A 17,500-nucleotide genomic window follows, 5' to 3' on the forward strand; every position below is an offset into this window, starting at 1 on the left:
TAGAGTCATTATTTATTAACAACTGGTTCCCCAGTTAAATACCAGACCTCCTCCACACAACTGTACCTGAGCTAACTTTTATTTGTTCTGTCATTCTGTCCCTTGCCTTCTCGGCATAAGGTTGGTTAGCGGTCTTTGGTCTTTTTATTTTTATTTTTATGTTTTTTTAATTGTGTTGTAATTTATAAATGTTGAATTTTAGAGTAATTTTTAAAGTAATTTTTAAGTAATTTTTAAATTAAATTTTTATTTTATTTTTGTTTAACAGATTCCCTGAAGATGTAATAATGATATTACGAAACGTAGGAAATAAAGAATTGTAATGAATTGCAACGTTTCTAATAGTCCACCTTCACGCTGATGATATATATCTAATATATATATATATATATATATATATATATATATATATATATATATATATATATATTATATATATATATATATATATAGGGTTACATCTATATTTAGGTTTGTGACCGTGTACTATGCGATAATCCTGGATTATCTCTTTAATTTTTACCATTTTGACAAATTAAACCATTTGGTATTCTTGATCTTGTTGTTTACCTGATAACTTTCTCTCTAACTATATTTCATTCATTCCTTGACAATGTCTTTGTAAAGGCGAGAGTGCTTTGATTTCTGACTATCATTTTCCTTTGGTATTTGTTTATAAATATATATATTATACATATATATCTATATCATATATATATATATATATATATATATATATATATAAAGGTATATGCTACGAAGGGATAATAAACAACAGAGTTTCTGGAAGATCTTTCGACTTCAACGTCCTTCACTCATCAGATAAGCTGACTTACATTAGGAATTGACGCTACAGGAAAGTTCGTATAACTGACAGATAGGGATTATAAGGAGATTAGTACCTAGAATCCGGCACACCTGGAGATAGAGTAACCTTCCAAACAAGCATTAACTATGGTATAATTTAAAAAAACCAAAAGATTAGGTCAATATGCTCAGACACAGGGACAAGACAATTAAAGGATTATATAAGGTGACAGCTATTCAGATCTTTGGTAAACAAAACCTTATTCATAATACATATTCATAATACATATTAAACATACATATAAAATGAAAATATATCTAAGGCAACTGATTTGTATTTAAGTCTGTAATTATATTTTTGAGGTCAGTCTTAAACATGTTAAAAATACAAGGGTCTAAATGAAACAGGCCACGACTAATATTAAAATTACAATGGGAAGTAAGTTGTATTATAACAGATTCTAAAAGATTTTGTGATAAGACATATTTTGACCTTGCAATTACTGAACTGCCAATCCATTTTATTCGTTGGTTGTTTTCACTTAAATGAATGAATATTGCATTAGATGTTTGCCCAGTTTTCACAGAATATTTATGCTGGCTTAATCTTACTTCTAAGCCCTTGCTCGACTGTCAAAGATAAAAAGAAGGGCAGTCCATACTCGGAATTTTATATATTATGTTGTTGCTTTCCCTGGGGCCATTTTTTAACATTCCTTTTAGTGTGTTATTATAGGAAAAAACAAGGTTGACCTTAAAGGCTTTTAACAATGATTTAATGGTTTCAAATCCGTTAAAATAAGGTAAACTAAGAATGTTCTTAGAATTTTCTTTCTTCGTGTTACTTACACTATACAACTTTTTGTGGGCTTTATTATAACAAATATCTAATATTTGTGAAGGATAACATAAATCTTTCCCTATTTTTCTTATGTATTCAATATCTTGATCCAAATATTTGGGGCTGACAATGCTTAATGCTCGTAAAAACATAGAAGACAAAAATTGATATTTTGATGTTGAGATGGTGGCCTGGATAGAAATGAACATAAGATAAGTTGTTGGTTGGTTTCCTATAGATACTGAATTTACATTGAAATGGTTCTCTATGTATCAAAATATCTAAGAAAGTGAGGCAATTGTCTTTTTCCAATTCTAGAGTAAACTTAATCGATGGTACCTGGTTATTTAATTTAGAGAGTAAACCATTTACATCAATACCAGCTAAAATATCATCAACATATATATACCACTTTACAGGAATATAAATGATATTAGTTAAGTAGCGTTTTTCAAAGAATTCCATGTACAAGTTTCAGAGGAGTGGTGATAAAGGGTTACCCATTGCCATGCCAAATATTTGTTGATAAAATTCACCATTGAATATAAACTTACAATCACAAATGCACAACCTAGTGAGTGAAATAATGTGACTTATAGGTAGAGGTAATTCATGCTGAGTTAGTTCATTACTAAGATATTATAAAATAGAGTCTATAGGGACTTAAGTAAAAAGAACATACATCAAAACTAACGCATTTATCAGTGGGGCAAAGAGCAATTTTGTTTAATTTCTCAACTAAATCTAGAGAATTATTTATATGAGAATCGGAGATGGTTCCAAGTATCGGGGACAAGATCTGAGTGATATATTTCGAAAGTTTATAAAAAATTGAACCAACAGTACTGATAATAGGCCGCATAGGGTTATTGTCTTTGTGCGTTTTGACTAATCCTTACAGGTAAGGTGGCGAAGGAGATTTGACTGCCAATTTGCCTAGTAGTTGTTTTATCTTTAAGGATATTTTTCACCGTGCTATTGAAGTTTTTTATGACTTGATCAAGGGGATTTTTTATTAGTTTTTTATAAGTCACATCATCATCCAGTAGGGCTTGCATATGTGATATGTAGTCAGCTTTATCTAAAATTACTATACTATTTGACTTATCAGCTTTTGTAATGTGGTTAGTATTGTCCTTTTTAAGATCGGTCAAACTTTTCTTATAGCAAGTAGGGAAGTTACTTCTATGCTTTACATTGGCAGCTCCATAAACAAAGCCTTTAATTATGTCAACATGATTTTGAGGATGATCACAATATTTTTCAAATTTACTTAGGGATGACGCAATCATTAAAGCAGAAGGCCGACTCGTTATGAAGAAAGATAAACCATACCCAAGCACACTCACAACATTTTCACTTATTTGTTTACATGATTGGTTTACAACACAATCTTGACGAGCACAATTAGTCCAATCACTGCTATCAATAAGATTTTTTAGTTTTCTGTCGAGTTTCCTTTTCAGGGCATCTGTAGTCCTACGTAGTTTTTTGTAAATTTCCCGTTGCAGCGATTCCTTCCAATCAGCCGGGATGGAATGATTAAAAGAGATCCTTGTTTTTTCCAATTCCTTGAATTTTTCATTCTCTTTTTGCTTGGCAGCTGCTATGTGCTGTTTCACATATATATATATTATATATATATATATATATATATATATATATATATATATATATATATATATATATATATATATATATATATATATGTAAGGCCTAGGGTTTTTGATTGATAATATATTGTCCATGTGTTCTCTGTGACCTATGGAATGTGGAGAACAGTGCAGGAGCGGCGACCCGAGAGTAGCTGAACAATGAGTTTCTATGGGTGACGTGAGATAAAAATGCTTAGTTCGACAAGTCAATGTACTGAGTTTATTAACTCCTCTCAAAGTGCCTTTGTGAAACTGGATGCAACTAGTGTTGCGAGGCGCTAACGAACTGTGTGTTCGTATGTGCGTGTGCGCCTCTTCCCTTTAATAGTTTCATACGCAAGTCTATGGGAGGATTTTGACAGAGGGTCTTCAAGTGAAAGGCAAGATGCCGTGGCGTTCGCCGGGAGTTTTTTTATTAACTGTGTTTAAGTGTTCCGGTTGCTTGGGTGAGTGTTGAATTACTTTAGCCAAAGAGTGGCTTATTATCTGTTTGACATTTTTTATGATAATATCCAATATTTGGTCATTGATTGTTAATCTTGTGTGTGTACTTACCGGGATGTGTTCTGTATCTTTGAAACAGATGATTCTGGCAGGAGAGGGACAAAGAGTTCCCAGATGGGTGTAGACTTTTTGGTGACTAGACATTTTACTATTCGGGGTTTTTTTGAGTTAGTCTGTAAGATTGGATTACTTGATTATCCATTATTTATTCATTGTTAATAAATGTTAATGTTATGATGCGACTCTCTCATTTTCATTACCTGTTAGAATGGAGAGAAAGAGGTGGAGAGAGAGAGAGAGGTGTCGGTGCTAGAGAGAGAGAGAGAGAGATTCTTTGGAGAGAGAGAGAGAGAGAGAGAGAGAGAGAGAGAGAGAGAGGGATTGCCGAGAGAGAGAGAGAGAGAGAGAGAGAGAGAGAGAGAGAGGCTGTGTGTAATGTTGTGTGTTGGTTTGCCTTCCGTTTCGTGCTACACGCTTACCTGATGAATAATGGGGGGGGGGGGGGGGGGGGGGGGGGGGGGGGGGGGGGGGGGGAATTCCCCATTACAGTAGTGGCAAGCGGTTAAGAGGGGGTATAAAAGTTTTCTTTCTTTTCTATGCCTAGGAACGCCAATGAGAGATGGGTGGCCAGTTAGAAGATGAAGGGGTTATGGGTTATGGCTTAGCGATAGTTTTTGAACGACAAAGCCTTTGTGGGATTGTGGAAAATTGTTAAATTGTTAGATCTCGGTTGCTAAGTGAAAGGGGTAGAAAAATATCCGTCCGTGGGATGGGGGATGAGGAAAGAAATTCTATTAGACGAGTAACTCAGTCTGGTCTATGAGTGAGAGTTGCCAGGTGCCTTCTCGCTGATCGCGTTTGCATTGTGCCGACGAGATTTACGTATTCTACGCGAACTCCGAGTTATTTTTGTTCCCATTATGGAGTGGTGAGTGTTAAAAACTATTGTTTTGGAGGGTTGTTTTAAATATTTCAGTGTAATGGGATTGGTTCAAGAGGTCAAAACATTTTTTCTTTGCCCATAGTAGCAGAAGTGACGTGTTTTCTTTATTCACGCGTGTTTATAATAGACGTATGTATTCGTCTTTGTTTTAAACACGTAAGAGTGTATAGAGATGTGTTTTTTGCATGTGAACTGTGCTTAGATAAGCATATTTGGCTTGGAGACAAGAGCGGTCACTGAATTTCACGGGCTCAGCACATTGCGAGGGGAGTATGGCCTGCCTCGAGGGAGGGCATTGCGAGGGTACCACTGGCCTCCCTCGAGAGATAGTGCAGAGATGGGTACTAGTGTATACCTTGGGAGGGGGTCCTTAGACACTGTTTAAGGGGAGATGGGGGACTACTGGCATGCCTGGGGCTGTTCTGCCGCTTGACGGGGGTGTCAATGCTCAGGGGGGGAGAAACCTTTTTTTTCTCATTGGGGGTGAACTCCTTTTTTTTTCTTTGTGTCGGGGTGTTGGGGGATGGATTTGCCCTTGACATTGAATGCTAAGACATCAGCTGATTGATTAGTTAATGAAGTGAAACGCCCGTAGAGTATTATTTTTTTTAGAAAAGAGATTTTTTTTTTCTCCCTTGGATGAAGAGAAAAGGAAATAAAAAGAGAATTGAAATACATTGTATGGGTGTATGTTTTTCTTTGTGCCTTGGAAGACACAAATATATTGGGGAGACACAGATTATTATTATTTTTTTTTTTATTGTGTTGGAGAGATTACTTTGAAAATGGTGCCGAGTGGTGATGTATGGTGTTGCATCTGGAGAAATTGTGTATCATAGGATTCAGCAATACTAGTGTATGCAATTTGAATTTTACCTTTACTTGAGATCTTTGCAAGAGAATTATTGCTATGGAGAGTTATTATTATTATTGATAATTATTATATACTTGAGATGTGACACGGGAGGGTGGGTTAAGTATAATTATCATTACGGGAGACATAATTTACGAGAGATTTAAGATATTTCATGGGAGATTATTCTATGATTATTACAGATAATTATTCAAGGAGAATTATTACAATGAATTAATGGGAGAAGTCTTGTGTTAGTTATTTGTTAAGTTTTTGTAACTTTGGAGAATATTTCAGTGATTCACGAGGACGAGTTTTGCTGAATCTTGATGAATCTGACTGAATCTTGGTGAATTGTGTTGAATCTTGCTGAACTTTTGCTGAATTTTGTGCGGAATTTTCGGAGAATGGACAAGCATTGACATTGGTGATATTTTTTTTTTTTTGTACTGATACTGGTGATTTTGATGATAGCAATTTTTTTAGTGATTTTGCTGATAGTGATACTCTGATACTGATTTTTTGTATACTAATACGTGGGTGCCGTAATGCTATCAAGGGTGGTAAAATCTTTTGTGAATTTGGGTGGAACTAACAACACATTATTTTTTTTGTTTTCCTCTTTTTTTATGAGTTCAGCAGATAATTGCTTGACATCTGGTGAGTCACGGGAGATAGTGAACAAGGCCGTTGATTTTTCTTTTCTCCTTTTTTGGAAGTTAGCCATCGCTGACACAAGTTTTCTTTACCAAGGGGTGAATTTGAATTTGTTTTTTCTCTCCAGTTAGTGTGAATATTTTTCAATATCTCAGTTCATGACTTAGAGTCATTATTCGGGCATGTATTTGTGTTTCAGCTATTTGATGCTGTAGAGAAATACACGGGAGAATTTTTTGCATGTTTTGAATGCATACGTAATGGCACTACATTTTTTCTCTGGATATTTGTGTTCCAGAAATTGTGAGTTTTCTTGCACAATACCTTTGTCGTATTTGTGACAACTTTGTGAGAGATAGGAAACTTGGCTAAGTTTTCTAGTGGCCTATGTCGTAGTGCATATGGAGAAGTCTTGGCTAAGACACTGTGAATTTGGAGTTCTGTTATAATGACTTGTGACACATGGGTGATTTTTTCTAGAATTTTCTAGACAGTTTTTATTTGCCGAGTTTTTGCCCTTTTTTTAGCAATTATGCTAAATGGAGAGAGTTTTATAGTTTTTGACTATAACATTGAGTTATTCTCTGGAGAATTGGAGTTATAATTGAGATATATTTGGAGTTATAATTGGAGGTATATATTATTTTGGAGTTATAATTTGAGATATAATATATTGGAGATGTATTTTTGGCCATTTTTGATATTTGCCAATGGTGATGAGAGCTATATTTAGTTCAGTTATTTTGCAGCCATCTTTGTTGCAAATGGAGACACATATTTGGAGATTATGGGGCAATATTTGTGAGTGTGTGAGTTAGTTGTCTTGAGTGCACATTTTTTTGGGGGTAGGATTTCATTTTTTGATATTCCTTTTTGGAGATATATTATTTGGAGCCTTATTTTGTTCCACATGGAGTTATTGGGGAAATAGAGGTAAATATTTTGTATTTGCCGAAATAGAGGTGATTATTCTCTATTCCTGGAGTGGTGTTGTTTTTTATTGACATATGGCTATTGGAGAAATAAGAGAGAAATATAAGGGGGTTGGTTATTAACCAAATGGAGGAAATATTTTTATAACCGGAGTGGTGTTATTATTAATATGGTGTCTCATAATTATATGTGGAGTTGGAATTAATCTTTGGCGGGTGACCCTTTTTTTGTGGTTATGGGAGTTTTTTTCGAGGCAAGAGGAGATTTCTGTGGTTCTTTCTCTTTGGTTTCGTGACTATTTAGAGAGAAGTGGCATTACTGCATTACGAGTCATTTGGAGATGTGTGCATTTTTTATGTTCACAAGTGTGTTATTCTTGGAGAAATATAATGGAGCAAAGTCATGTTGAGAGAATAAGTCTTTGAGACAAATGTTTGAACACATTAGTCATATCCTGGAGCTAATTCTGTGAAATGTGTCAGTTAGACCTTTTCTAGAGAATCATGAGTTTCCAAATTTGTGTGTCTGACTGGACATACTTTGTGCTGCTGTTAGAGCATACGTCTGCAGGCGATTTTCTGCTGACAAGAGATGTGATGAGCCGTGCGCTGACTTTTCCTCTGATGATGATAGATCAGAATTTTAGCAATATCTGGAAATGTTGATAATAGCATTTCACGAAAGCGCATATGTGATAGTTCGCTTTCTGGCCTTGTTGGTCGATAAAGTTGCGATGTCGAGAAATTCCGTAACTTTACATGGAGCATTTCTTGGGAAAAACGCGGGAGTTATGCATATTATACATGTATTATGTATTTTGTGATTGGGGAAATCTACTTGTGATTATCTTTTATTTATTTTTCTTCCTTTTCCTACGAGAGATATAATTGGGGATTGAGCTTAAGTAGCATTTCTTTTTTGGACGGGAGATGTAACTTATCGGGAGATGTGATTTTTCTGGGGTTGCTGTTTACGTAAATGGGAGTTTGACATTAAGTCTCGTTGTAGTTAATTGTATGAGCAGTAAAGGGGTTTTTGCTGTTAAACATTGGAGATTTTTGCTGATTTTGTGGGTTGTTCAGATATCAGAGCTTGAGAGAACATTTTTGGGTCTGGGTGTGTTACGTGATTCTTTTATTTTCCTTGGGCTCATTACGATTTTTTCTTCTTTTTTTTTACTTATGAGAACATTCGAGTTTGAAATGTGAGTACAGAAGTCCGTGGAGTTGCTGTGATTTCTGAGTTGTGTGTGTGCTGATGTGTGAGTTTGGAGAATTGGTTTGGAGAACTTGATGTTTTTTTTCTTAGAGAGTTATGATAATGACTTATGATTTGGTAGTCATATTAAAGGGAGTTAATTGGGAGACGTTCAGTTAGTATTTCTGACTTTTTGAGATCATTGTTTGATAGAAGTGGTATGTCTGGGTTAATTTTCTTAGATTGACCAGTGACTCGACTGCCATACAAACACACACCAAAAAAGTCATTTCCCGACGCCAGCAAGACGTCCACCAGCCATGCAGAGAGTACTGCTGTCGTGTTGTCCAGGGTGATTACAAGAGTTTCCACGTGGGTGATCAAGAGAATTCTACAGCGTGTCTTTTGAGGATCTGCAGAAGCCGTGAGAAGTCTTCTACAATGAGGGAGGCATTCCGTCTTCCTACAGCTGCTACAGTCTGCTACAGGAGCAGCTACTTGCAGACGAAGAGAGAAAAGTTCTATTGTTATTGGGAGATAAAAGCGTAATATACTTTATTTTATAATGCCAGAGACGTGCAGTTATTACGTATATTTTATTTTAAGCCGGCCAGTGTGTTTTGTATTATATAAGCAATTTTGCTAGGCGGGGGCTAGCATGGGGTGGCCGAGCTATGTAAGGCCTAGGGTTTTTGATTGATAATATATTGTCCATGTGAGATGACTGAGGAAATATAAAAATATTGCTAGTTTTCTAAGCCGCAAACGAAAATAATGAGACTGGGAGAGCAGCCTACCTCCTGGTACCAGCCAATCAGAGGCTGCCAAACATACGTCTCGTAGGCACAAGAATCTACCTTAAGTGAATCGACTATAGTAACTTGGGGTTCTTCTTTAGTATTACGTTGAAGTATAAGGCTCCTCCAGTAATCACTTAGCTGCTTTGATAGGAGTTGACTGGATTTGAGAATGAAGAAGTTAAGGCCAACCTTGGACTTTTACTGTAAAGCCAAGTGAGAAAGAGAGTTGTGAAAAAAATAAGTCCCGGCCTTTGAGATATAGGTTACACTTTCATTCCCGTACTCACCACCTAGCGTAACCATTCCTTCTCTCTCACTTCCTTCTCTTTCATTCTCCCTTTATAGTGTGTGGGTGGTGATGTTATTTATATGTTACAGTTCATAAGGGATGTCGGCTACGTCATTGTTCAGCAAACGTCTCAACTTACGTATGGGGTACCTAACCAGACTATATAAACATTAAATGTTCAATCTAGTCTCCCCCTTTTTACAAATATTTAGATATGATAAGTCATAGATTTTAGTTTCATCAGAAAATGTCATACTTTGACCTTTTGTGACCTTTAGTATTGGCCAATCTTATAACCCTTGTGTCCACTGAATAGATAATTCTTTAATATTTATTTTGAGAGGTGAACGAGCTCTGTAGACCATTTCATTGCTTAGTTATTGTATATTATGTAACCGATACACGTAAAAAAAGGAGTTATTTTGATTTTCATCAAACGAAAACCATGAATTACAGGATAGCTGCCGGGTTTCTGGATATCTACCCTCGCTAAAAAGTGGACCCTCTAACTAAATCAAGTAGGTAATTTTCTGGTCCTATCATGCATGCAAACACCCTCTGACTCAAGGACTATTATGATAGTCTCAATACTAGTTTCTACAATAGTGTCTCAGTGTATCTATAATACTCTTTCTGTAATTATATATATATATATATATATATATATATATATATATATATATATATATATATATATATATATATATATAATGTGTGTTTGTATGTGTGCAGTGTGTTTGTGTTTTTGTAGGTATATCTGTATACCATTAATTAAAAAAAATACTACATAGTTAGCCACCACCGGGCGTGTTCAGTTTCATGGCCCGTGGCTTATACAACATTATACTGAGACCACCGAAAGAAATATCTATTTGCTGTGGCCTTGGTTATACGATGTACTTAAAATTCGATTACGGCAATTTTCACTTGTTTAATATAATCAATATTCTTGATATCAGTGCATTAGAACCAACTGAAAATGTATAATTTCTTAGTTTTCTTCTCATTTGTGTATTGCATTTCTTCTTATTCTTTTCCTTTTTCTTTACTTTATCACACCATGATCCCTTTTCTCTTTTTCTTATAGTTTTTAATTGTTTCTGCAAGAAGAAATTCCTAGTTTGATAATTATATTGCATTGTCTCCTCGGGCACTTCATTCTCTCTTATCTATCCTTCCTTTTAATTAGTTTCCCCAATTTATTTCTCCCCCAGCTTGCAATATACCGAAGAAACAAAAGCAAAACATCACGAATTAACAAAAATCACTAAACAAGCAGCTTACACAAGCTCAAAGCCTTTACTCACCCTTGGCACCGTGATATAGTATAGAAACAGAATTGCCGACCAGCGAGAGCACTCCTGTATGGTAACCATTCATTCCTGGAAGACTCCCATAACGACGTAAAATATGAACTGACCAGCGCCAGAATTCCATTGATATTCTTTATCGGCTGCCATCCATTTGGAGAAAACATTTTCAGTGAAAATGGCGCATTCCTGCGTTTCCTAAATTCCCTCTCTCTGAGATAAATCAGCCGCTAGCCTTTGTATGACAGCTTAAAAGCAACCCGAGCCAGATAACTTCATTACAGAGAGAGAGAGAGAGAGAGAGAGAGAGAGAGAGAGAGAGAGAGAGAGAGAGATATCAAAGACGGGCCCGGAATGTTCACTTTCATGTCGAATGATTTCAAAGATTTTTTATTCGCTGACCCAGTTCGCGGGAAGAAAATTTCAGAATGTAAATCTAAAATAGTATATAGTTCTGTGTGTGTGTATATGTGTATGGTATACACATATACACACGCACACATCATATATATATATATATATATATATATATATATATATATATATATATAATATATAATATATATATATGCAGAATGTACTAGCCACTAATTTACCAGATACATAATTCGAGAAGTTAAGAGGGCATTGTGGCTATTACAATTTTATACAAACAACACCACGACAACAACACACGACACCCATATATATATATATATATCTATAGAGAGAGAGAGAGAGAGAGAGAGAGAGAGTCTCCAGTCGGCAAAGATAACAATACTTCAGAGGGTACCATGATATATCTGGTAGAAGGCCATAATTTATTATACAAAAAAAAGTTTCACACACAAATTGCGGTGCATTATCAGTCTGTGAACAATAAAAGTAATTGCATTATAAAAAGGAATTCACAAAATTACAAGCTAATTAAAAATTAATGTTTTAAAAAGCAAAGTAGAAAAAAAATAACTTTTAACTTCTACTTTGCTTTTTAAACCATTAATTTTTAATTAGCTTGTAATTTTGTGAATTACTTTTATAATGTAATTACCTTTATTGGAGAAACTTACATATATTTAAATTTAAAAACTGCAAGGATAGCTTTCGGGAATCTGTTCGGTTCCCCTTATCAATCTGACACATTGATATATCACTCCAAGGAAGTAAACACAACAGGAGTAAAAAATTAAGTGACTTGTTTATGGACAATGGAACCGATCGTCAAGCATAAATCAGGCAATGCCGTCGTTTTCTGATGAAAGACCCGCCAGTCGTCTAGAACGTCTAATTGGTCCTTGCCCAATGCGGTCGTTTTGATGGTCATCTTCAACAGCATAGGCGCCACAGCATCGGTTACTGGAAGTAGCCGAGTTACCTGAACGGGAGAAAGAGAGGCAACCGCAGCATCCGATGAGACTAAAGAGACAACACTACCATAATGTTCTTTATTCTTAAAGACTGGTTTACACCTACGCACTTTTGTGGTGCGGTCTGTTATGGCGTGGGATCGCAAGAAACCGCGTGAAACTGCACTATAAACACACCAAAAGCGCACCACCTCGCTGGCGGGGGCAGGCGAAGACCGTTAAAGCTGTGTGATGCCGCCCGGATTTTAAATTATTTCAAATTTCTGCGTGGCTTCTGTTGGGTTGATGAAGTCGCACGAAGCTGTATGTGGTGTGGTGCGACCTCGCAACAAAAGAGGTAAGAACCCACATGGTTCTGTGCCACACTGCACCACACCCCACGTGATGCGATGTGGTGCGACGTCGTACCACCCGCGAGGGAGTGTTACAGTGTGATGTCATGGCACCGTGCGGTGCCCTTACGGCGCCGTTATACAGGACTAATGCATGATGCACATATGTTGTGGGGCGTGCGGCGTGCGGCGTGCGGCGTGCGGCGTGCGGCGTGCGGCGTGCGTGCGGTGTGTTACGGCGTCTCCGTAGGTCGATTGGATGGAAGGTTGGCGTGCATTCTGGGGAGTATAAAAGGGGCCTGACTGACCACTGGGGCATCATTCTCGCTGTGACTGCCTGATTGACCAGCTACTCTGTGACCCAGCCTCTCTTGCCCAGCGGCACTCACCCAGCCACTCTCTCCCAGCGACGCTCACCCAGCCGCTCTCGCCCAGCGACGTTCACCCAGCGACATTCACCCAGGGGCGCTCACCCACACACGCTGACCCAGGAACGTCTACCCAGTGACGTCTACCTAGCGATGTTTGGACAGCGATCTTCACCCAGGGACGTTGACCCATGCACGCTCACCCAGGGATGTCTACCCAGCAACGTTTTCTCAGTGACGTTTTCCCAGCCACGTTTTCCCAACCACGTGACACGATGACTCTACGGAAGACCACCCCCAGGCCTACCAAGCAGCCCCAGGACAGCCAGGACACCCAAGACAACCAGGACACCCAGGACATCCAGCCTTCTCAACGGTCGGAGACCTCTGAACACGAGAAAGAGCTGAACGTTGAGCCGACCGTATCCATTGTGTAATCCCAGGACATTGCAGGCGTGAGTGGTATCATCGTGCAGCCGTAAAAACAATACCGCCCCAGCAAGAAGGACATTCAAGACTACCCGTTCACTCCCGAGGACAAGGAAGTCATCATGGAATTCATCAAGGCACATCCTACCTTGTACAACAAGCGGGACAGGCAATGGTCGAACCCCAGGAGGAAGGAGGAACTCTGGCGTGAACTGGCAACGAGTTTCGTCGACTGAAGTTTCCAGCAAGTCCGGAAGTTCTTTGAGGCTCGCCGAATGGACTACAGCAAGATCCCCACAGTAGCCAGCAATTGGTTCTCGCCTCTATCGTCACACAGAACTGATGCAGACGATTCCTCTACCGACATGTCGGGCCTATCAGCTGCTTCAATCCAGTGGAGGAGGCGGCTGAAGCAGAATAGAGCGACGAACTGCCAGGGGACTGACGGCTATCCGCCGACATGTCAGATGACTCTACAGAAGGTCTGCAGACTCAACTGACCCAAGTTATGACGAGCATTAACACACTGATGCCACAAGCGCAGGACAACAAGCGCCGTGACATTGCTGTGTTCGTGCAGTACTTGACGCAGCGCTTGGAGTATGTGCCTCGAAGATACCAGAAGCCATTCTTCGAGCAAGTCATCAGGCTTTGTCATAGTTTGGAGGGTCCCAAAGAAGAGGATGTGATGACGAAAGAGGCCATGGTTCGTGGCAGTTGTTCTCACTGGATGCCCCTGCGAATTGATAAGGAGACGCAGACGAAACCTGGAACTTCGACACCTTCGACACCTGCAGTGCATCCGGTTCGGGCATCATCACACCAGTGGTTAGCGTCTCAACCCCAACCTGTGTTTTTTTATGATCCGCACCTTCAACAGCGGTCTCAGCTGCAACAGCAGGTAGCTCATCATGGGTACACAACTCCGGCGCCAAGGCTAGGCACACCGTCATTCTTCCCCTGTGGACGTTCGACACCACTGAACCTCTCTCCTTAACCTTCCACTTCTTCGCTGTCGCCGTTGGTCAACAGTCTCTTGGCAGACTTGCGGCCCCCTACCCCTAGCGCCAGGATTTCGACACCAAAACCCTCTGCCGCAGAGGATCCACCCACCTACGACTTAACCATCTCCCCGGGTGATAAGGACATTGACCCAGAATCAATAGAGTGAAATTGTAAATATTGTGAATAAACATGTTATTTTTTAAAGAATAAATTGTATTTTAGTTAATTTCTTAATATTCAATTATTTTTGTAATTTTTATAATTAATATTTTTTCTTCTTGTAATAAAAATGTTGAAATAGTGACTTGCATTTACATTTTCCTTACTGATGCTTAATTTATGTCATAACAATATATATGATATGATAGGTTGAAATGTGATTGATTAAGAAAAAGCATGGCCATACAGAATAATAACACGAAGAAGTATAACAGGAAATATAAAATGAAATATATGTGAAATATGAAATGAATAGAACTCAGAAAATAACTTGAACTATGAAATGCAATTGAGTAATGAAAGAGCATGGCCAGAAAGAATAATAACATGAAGAAATATAACAGGAAATCTTAACATGAAATATGATATATGATCTATGAAATAAATACAACTCGGAAAATAACTTAAAGTATAAAATGAAATGTAACATGAAATAAATATGGCCATCAAATGATATAATAACATACAAGGTAAGAACAATAATATCATATTGAGAACATGATCAAATGAACATGAACACATAGAAATATGATAATGAAACATCAATTAACATTGACTGGACATAGTTATTTACAGGGGAACAATGAAAAATCAGTAAGATACTAAAGACATATTGGCCTCAGTTAATAATATATGATATTTGCAGTTGAACATGTTATGGTAAAAACCAAGTCCCAATTTCAGTTTACTATATTCTATGCTTTTTATGTTCAATTTCTTACATTCTATGCCTTTTATGTTCATTTTCTTACATTCTATGCTTTTCATGTTTATTTTCGGATATTGTATGCTTTTCATTTTTATTTTCTGATATTCTATGTTTTTCATGTTTATTTTCTGATATTCATTGTTTTTCATGTTTATTTTCTTACTTTCTATGCTTTTTATGCTCATTTTCTTATATTCTATGCTTTTCATGTTTGTTTAGTATAAGTATTTTTTTTATGTCCATCATTTGCTTCTCATTTGTGTCATTATTATGAATTATGTTATTATAACTTTCAGTTAATTATTTTCCAACATAATTTTTTATATGTACCAATCATCATACCAATATTATTTATTGTATTAATATTGTTATTAGGAAAATACCAAAGTATGGGAGTAAAAAACAATGAGAAATACATCATGATCTTTATTTACAATTATTTACATTTGTTTGGTTATGTTTTATTACAGAGTTCTTTGGGTCCTCTACTCGTCAGTAGCTGGTCGTCCTCGAGGAAACACCATTCGCTCTTGCCATTCCACTGCTCCTGCAACCGATGAATAGTACTGGGCCAGGTAATCTCTGACGGCCTTCACTCAACGTGTGTAGTTTGGTCCCCTTCTTGCCATGAGTCGTTCCATGAGGTTCAGCGGCTCCTCCCTCCAAGTACCTGCCATGACGTTATGGTGTTGGTCCTCATAGTCAACGTCGGTGCCAGCAAGTGGGTAGCGTTGCAGTGCCAGGTTGTGCATGACACATGCGCACAAAGTTATCTTCTTGCACACCTGTACATTCTGTTGCATCGTCGTCCCGAAGACTTGCCATCTCATCTGCAGCAGGCCGAATGCGTTTTCCACCATACGACGAGTGCGAGATAATCTGTATCTGTATATTCGTTCGGTGGGATCTTGTGATTGGTGGGAGTAGGGCTTCATCAACCATGTATTGAGAGCGAAGGGATCGTCGGCGACTATGTGGAAGGGGATGGGTTCCTCGTCGTTGAGCAGATATCTGTCTTGTGGGAGTCCTGCACGATTGTTTGTGATGGCCCTGGCCAGGTTGCACTTCTACCAGTTTCCTTCATCACCAGCACCTCCTTCTGCACCGACGTCGACGAACAGGAACTTGTACTTTGCATCGGAAAGGGCCATGAGGACGATGCTGTGAAACTTCTTGTAATTGAAATACAGTGATCCTCCACCTTTGGATTTCTTGATCGCGACGTGCTTCCCATCCAGGGCTCCCACACAACTGAAGTAGTTCCACTTGGAGGCGAATCGTTTTGCTACGTCATTCCATTCTTCTGGTGTCTTGGGGCACTTCATCACTTCTGGTTTGTATATGTCGATAATGGCATAAGGAACTCTTGGAGACTCTGAAGCTGTATTGCAGGCTTGTATAGTCGTTCCCACTTGCCAGGTGGCGGAGAGTGACCGCCAACTTGAGTCCCACCTCTTGTACAAGCCGCATCTTCGTGTCCTTCTTCAACAGGGGCGCCAGCCTTTCGACCATCTCCTCGAACAATTCAGGGTAGATGCGTAGAAGGTTCTTGTGTCCTTTGCGGTCCTCCTTGTTCAGTTCTTGTAGTAGCTGGTCGTAGTCCCCATGTAGTTGCTGCCGTGACAGCCACTCCCGTATGCTCTTTTGTGTTCCCCGATTCTAGTGGGCAACCCTCTACCACTTTCCCCGAAATATTTAGTCACATTCTGAACAGGGAATTTCATAAACACCAACATGTTTGTGATTCGTTGTGCTATTGTTATGTATAAGAAGTCTTTTAATAGTGTTATTATAATTAAAGACTATTTATTTTATCATTGTGATTTTTGTTGATAGTTTTCCGTATTCTGTTTGAGTGAGGATTAAAAGGGAGTGCAAGACAATTTGTAAACTTCTTTTTGTCATTTACTTTAGAGGAATATTCTTCTGGCTTTTTTTTATAGGGCATTATTAATAAAATATGAAGGGTAAGAAAGTTTTTTGAAAACATCTTCAATGTGTTTAAGTTTTCTGTCAATGAAGTCGGGGTCACATATTTTCAGGGCTCTCTCTCAAAAAAAAAAATGCATGTTTCTGCATTGGTTTCTTTACAATAAACTGTAAATTTAAAAGTGAAAGTTACTGGGTCATGGAGGATCAGTATGTCTAAAAACGGCATTTTATCATCTGTTTCGTGTTCGGCTATGAACTTGATAGAGGGTAAGATTCCATTAATATACCGAAGGAAATTTTCAAAATTTGAAGGGTTACCTTTAAAAATAGTGAAAATATCATTCACGTATCTTACCCAAAAAATGGGTCTT

The sequence above is a fragment of the Macrobrachium nipponense genome, chromosome 18 (genome assembly GCF_015104395.2).
Source record: "Macrobrachium nipponense isolate FS-2020 chromosome 18, ASM1510439v2, whole genome shotgun sequence".
NCBI lineage: Eukaryota > Metazoa > Arthropoda > Malacostraca > Decapoda > Palaemonidae > Macrobrachium > Macrobrachium nipponense.